The sequence below is a fragment of the Galeopterus variegatus genome, unplaced genomic scaffold (genome assembly GCF_000696425.1).
Source record: "Galeopterus variegatus unplaced genomic scaffold, G_variegatus-3.0.2 Scaffold1733, whole genome shotgun sequence".
Lineage (NCBI taxonomy): Eukaryota > Metazoa > Chordata > Mammalia > Dermoptera > Cynocephalidae > Galeopterus > Galeopterus variegatus.
The window spans coordinates 29176-35397 of NW_007727844.1; positions in this window are offsets into that span (position 1 = coordinate 29176).

Below are 6222 nucleotides of genomic sequence, written 5' to 3' on the forward strand. Positions count from 1 at the left end.
TGCCACTTCCGTTTCCACCGCTTGATTCCTGGACCCGTGAATCCCAGCTCTGGGAGAAACAGTATCATATACTAGACACTGATTTACAGCATACACAGCCTTTGGGAGAACATTGCCCCAGCCCTGCAGGGTACTGTCACCTAGCTGGTGCTGTAACTGTGACTTCAAAAGGCCATTCCACCTTTATATCAGACCGGCTGCTTCAGGATGAGGGGAAACATGGTAAGACTGGTGAATTCCATGAGCACGAGGCCACTGCTGCACTTCTTTGGCTGTGATGTGAGTTCCTTGGTCAGAAGCCATGCTGTGCGGATACCATAATGGTGAATAAGGCATTCCGTGAGTCCACGGGTGGTAGTTTGGGCAGAGGCATTTCGTGCTGGGAAGGCAAATCCATATCAAGAGTGTCTGTTCCAGTAAGGACAAAATGCCGCCCCTTTCATGATGGAAGTGGTCCAATGTAATCAACCTGTCACCAGGGGGCTGGCTGATCACCCCAGAAAATGGTGCCATATCAGGGGCTCAGTGTTGGTCTCTGATCCCGGGAGATTGGGCACTCAGCATTGCCATAACCAGATCGGCCTTGGTGAGCAGATATCCATGTTGCTGAGCCTATGCGTAACCTCTGTCCCTGCCACCATGGCCACTTTGCTTATGAGCCACCTGGGTGATGACAGGGGAACCTGCAGAAAGAGACTGACTGACATCCACAGAACGGGTCATCCTGTCCACCTGATTATTAAAGTCCTCCTCTGCCGAGGTCACCTTTTGATGGGCATTCACCTGAGAAACAAATATCTTCACAGCCTTTGCCCACTCTGAGAGGTCCATCCACATACCTCTTCCCCAAATTTCCTTCTCACCTATTTTCCATCATGTGCCTTCCAAGTCCCTGACCATCCAGCCAAACCATTGGCTACAGCCCGTGAATCAGTATATGATCGCACATCTGGTCATTTCTCCTTCCAAGCAAAGTGCACAGCCAGGTGCTCTACCCGAACTTCTGCCCATTGAGAAGACGTGCCCTCACCACTGTCCTTCAGGAATGTCCCAGAAAAGGGGTGCAGTGCCGCAGCTGTCCACTTTCGGGTGGTGCCTGCATATTGTGCAGAACCATCTGTAAACCAGGCTCTAGCCTTGTCTTCCTCTGTCAACTCATGATAGGGAACCTCCCCATAAGGCCACAGGTGCAGGCTGGGGAAGAGAAGGCAGCATAGAAGGAGTAGGAACCGTGGGCATTTGGGCCACTTCTTCATGTAATTTACTTGTGCCTTCAGGACCTGCTCAGGTCCGATCACGTATATACCATTTCCATTTGATGATGGAGTGCTGCTGTGCACGCCCAACCTTATGACTTGCTGGGTCAGATAACACCCAGTTCAGGATGGGCAGCTCAGGTCACATGATAACTTGGTGGCCCATAGTCAACCATTCAGTTTCTACTAAGGCCTGGTAGCAGCCCAAGAGTGGTCTCTCAAAAGGAGACAAGTTATCTGTGGATGATGGCAGGGCCTTGCTCCAAAAATCCTAAGGGTCTGTGCTGTGATTCACTTTTAGGGGCCTGCCAAAGGCTCCATACCACATCCCTATCTGCCGCTGACACCTCAAGGACCACTGGGTATGATGGATCATATGGCCCAAGAGGCAGAGCAGCTTGCACAGCAGCCTTGACCTGTTGCAGAGCCTTCTCCTACTCTGGGCCCCACTCAAAACTAGCAGCTTGTTGTGTCATTCGGTAGATGGACCGAAGTAACACACCCAAATGAGGAATGTGTTTCCTCCAAATCCAAATAGGCCCACTAGGTGCTGTGTCTCTCTCTTGGTTGTAGGAGGTTCCAGATGCAACAGCTTATCCTTCACCTTGGAAGGTATATCTTGACATGCCCCACACCTCTAGACCCCTAGAATCTCACTGAAACAAAAGACCCCTGAATTTATTTCCCACTCTGATGGGCAAATGTCTCACCAGTAAGTCCAGAGTAGTTTCTACTTCATGCTCACTAGGTCCAATCGGTATAATGTCATCATGTAATGGGCCAGTGTGATGTCCTGTGGAAGGGAAAGGTGATGGAGATCCCTGCGAGCTAGATTGTGACATAGGGCTGGAGAGTTGATGTGCCCCCGAGGTGGGAGAGTGAAGGTGTATTGCTGGCCTTGCCGGCTGAAAGCAACTGCTTCTGATGAGCCTTATGGACAAAGATGGAGAAAAGGCATTTGCCAGATCAATAGCTGCACACCAGGTACCCAGAGATGTGTTAATTAGTTCAAGCAATGAAACCACATCTGGTACAGCAGCTGCAGTTGGAGTCAACATTTGGTTAAACTTATAACAATTCACTGTCATTCTCCAGGATCCATCTGTCTTCTGCACAGAGGAGAGTTGAGTGGGGTGTGGCAGGAATCGCCACCCTGCCTCTTTCAAGTCTGTGATGGTAGCACTGGTCTCTGCCATCCCTCCAAGGATGCAGTATTGATTCTGATTTTCTGTTTTCCTAGGTAGAGGAAGCTCTCATGGCTTCCAGCTGGCCTTTCTCACCATAATTGTCCTCACTCCACACGTCAGGGAACCAATATGATGATTCTGCCAGCTTCTAAGTACGTCTATGCCAATTGTGCATCTGGAACTGGGGAAATGACTGCAGGATGAATTCAAGGACTGACTGGGCCCACTGAGAGATGGACCTAAGCTAAAACTCCATGGGTCATCTGATCCCCATAAGCTCTTATTCTAACTAGAGGGTCACTGTGGCATTTTGGGTCTCCTGGAATCAATGTCAGCTCAGAGCCAGAGTCAAGTAGTCAGTGAAAGTTCTGATAATTTCCTTTTTCCCAATGCAAATCTATTTCTCAAAGTATTCATGAATGACATGTCTTCAGTGTGGGTAAGTAGGTTTTTCCCTGATAAAAGGTCCCTTTTGAGTAAGGCTGGGAGAAAGATGAATAATATAAAACGTTGGCAGTCTTGGGGTCCTTTCTGGAGGGGACTGGGCCTCCCCTTCATTCAAGGGGATCTGTGAACTGGCTCAAGTCTGGGAATTGATTGAGGCCATGATTCCCTGTTTTTATGATTCAATTTAGACTTTTGGTTAATTGGCCTAGAAGTTTTCTGAAACTTTTTACAGACCTGAACTTATACAGATCATTATGCTTTGCATAATGTCCTCCAGGTTCATATGTGTTTTTGCAAGTGGCAGGATTTTCTTTTTTCTTAAGGCTGAATAATATTCTGTTGCATACCTATGCCACATTTTTCTTATTCATTCATCTATTGATGGACAGTCAGGTTATTTCCATATCTTGGCTACTTTGAATAATACTCCAATGAACATGGAGGTGCAGATATCTATTGAAGATAGTGATTTCATTTCCTTCAGATATGTACCCAGAAATGAGATTGCTGGATCATATACGGTAGTTTAATTTTTAATTTTTTTAGTAATCTCCATGCTGCTTTCCATGATGGCTGTACTCATTTACATTCCCAACAAAAATGTATAAGGGCTTCCTTTTCTCCACACCCTTGCCAATACTTTTTATCTTTTCACTCTTTGAGAATAGCTGCTTTAACAGGTGTAAGACGATATCTCATTGTGGGTTTTATTTGCATTTCCCTGATGATTAGTGTATTAGTCAGGGCTCTCCAGAGAGACAGAATCAATAGGATATGTTATAATTATATGAGAGGGATTTATTAGGGGAATTAGCTCACGTGGCTATGAAGAAAAGTCCCACAACAGGCCATCTATAAACTGGATGCTGGTAGCGTGGCTCAGTCCAAGTCCAAAGGTCTCGGGACCAGGGAAGCTGATGGTGTCCTTGGTGTACACCCTCATGGACACACCTGAAAAGATAGCTTTACCAGGTTTCTCAGCATTCCTTCATCTAACCAAGCTGACATCTAGAATTAACCTTGTGATGTTGAGCACCTTTTCATATACCTGTTGGCCATTTGTATGTCTTCTTTGGAAAAAAGGTCTATTCGGATTCTTTGCTCGTTTTTAATTAGATGGTGATGATGGTGATCATGGCGATGATGCTTTGATATTGAGTTGTATGAGTTTCTTATATATTTGGACATTAACCCCTCATCGGATACATGGTTTGCAAATATTCCCTCTCATTCTGTGGGTTGCCTTTTTATTTTGCTGATTGTTTCTTTTTTTATGATCAGTATAGTTTTATTTATAATAGCAAAAAATGAAAATAACATAAGATGTCTACAATAGAGGGGTCATTAGAACTTATACTATAATCATAAGACAGAATTACATCTTGTAACAAAATAATATTAAACAAAATAATCAAACTATATGAAATGAAAAAGCAGTTTGCAAAACAGCCTGCAAAGTATAATTCCACGTTTGTTTAAAAAAATTAATTGGGGGGGAGGGTTAATATCCAGGACATATAAAAACTCCTTCAACTCAACAATAACAATAAAATAATCTGATTAAAAAATGGGCAGAGGACCTGGACAGACATTCTCCAAAGACAATACACAAAGGCCAACAAGCACATGAAAAGACGCCCAACATCACTAATCATTAGAGAAATGCAAATAAAAACCACAATAAGACACCACCTCACACCCATTTGGATGTCTACTATCAAAAAACAGGGAATAAAAAGTGGTGGCAAGGATGTGGATGAATTGGAACCTCCGTGCACTATTGGTGGGAATGCGAAACAGAGCAGCTGCCATGAAAACAGCATGGAAGTTCCTCAAAAAATCAAGAGTAGAATCACAATATGGTCCAGCAATCCCACCCCTAGGCACATAACCAAAAGAATTGAAATCTAGATATCAAAAAGATATTTGCACACACATGTTCATTACCGTGTTATTCACAAGAGCCAAGAAATGGAAGCAATTCATTGTCATTGACAGATGAATGAATAAACAAAAAGTGGCATATACACACAATGGAGTAATACCCAGCCTTGAAAAGCAAGGAAATTCTTTTTATTTATTTATTATTTTATTTTATTTTTTTTAATTTAACTTTATTTTGTCGATATACAAAGTGGCTGATTATTGTGGCCCATTACCGAAACCTCCCTCCCCACTCCCTCTCCCCCAACCCTCCCAACAATGTCCTTTCTGTTCGCTTGTCATATCAACTTCAAGGAATTGTAATTGTTGTGTCTTCTCCTCCCCAGATTTTTTTTTGTTTTTTTATGTGTGTGTATTTATTTATTTATTTATTTAGCTCCCACCAATAAGTGAGAACATGTGGTATTTCTCTTTCTGTACCTGACTAATTTCACTTAATATAATTCTCTCTAGGACCATCCATGTTGTTGCAAAAGGCAGTATTTCATTCTTTTTTATAGCTGAGTAGTATTCCATTGTGTAGATATACCACATTTTCCGTATCCACTCATCCGATGATGGACATTTGAGCTGGTTCCAACTCTTGGCTATTGTAAATAGTGCTGTAATGAACATTGGAGAACAGGTATACCTTCAACTTGATGATTTCCATTCCTCTGGGTATATTCCCAGCAGTGGGATAGCAGGTCATATGGTAGATCTATCTGCAATTGTTTGAGGAGCCTCCATACCATTTTCCATAGAGGCTGCACTATCTTGCAGTCCAAAAAAAAATGCACAAGAGTTCCTCTTCCTCTGCAACCTGGCCAGCATTTATAATTCAGAGTCTTTTGGATTTTAGCCATCCTAACTGGGGTGAGATGGTATCTCAGAGTGACTCTGATCCACATTTCCCGAATGCTGAGTGATGTTGAGCATTTTTTTCATATGTCTGTTGGCCATTCGTACATCTTCCTTAGAGAAATGCCCATTTAGCTCCTTTGCCCATTTTTAAATTGGGTTACTTGTCTTTTTCTTGTAAAGTTGTTTGAGTTCCTTGTATATTCTGGATATTAATCCTCTGTCAGATATATATTTTGCAAATATTTTCTCCCTACTTCCTGAAGTGTCTCTCCTATGTTTTCTTTAAAAAGTTTTAATATTTCAGGGTGTATATTTAATTCTTTAATCCATTTTGAGTTGATTTTAGTGTATGGTGAAAGGGATGGGTCTAGTTTCATTCTCCTGCATATTGATATCCAGTTCTCCCAGCACCATTTGCTGAAGAGGCAGTGTCTTCCCCAGTGTATAGTCTTGGTGCCTTTGTCAAAGATCAGATGGCTGTAGGTGTGTGGGTTGATTTCTGGATTCTCTATTCTATTCCATTGATCAGTGTGTCTGTTTTTGTG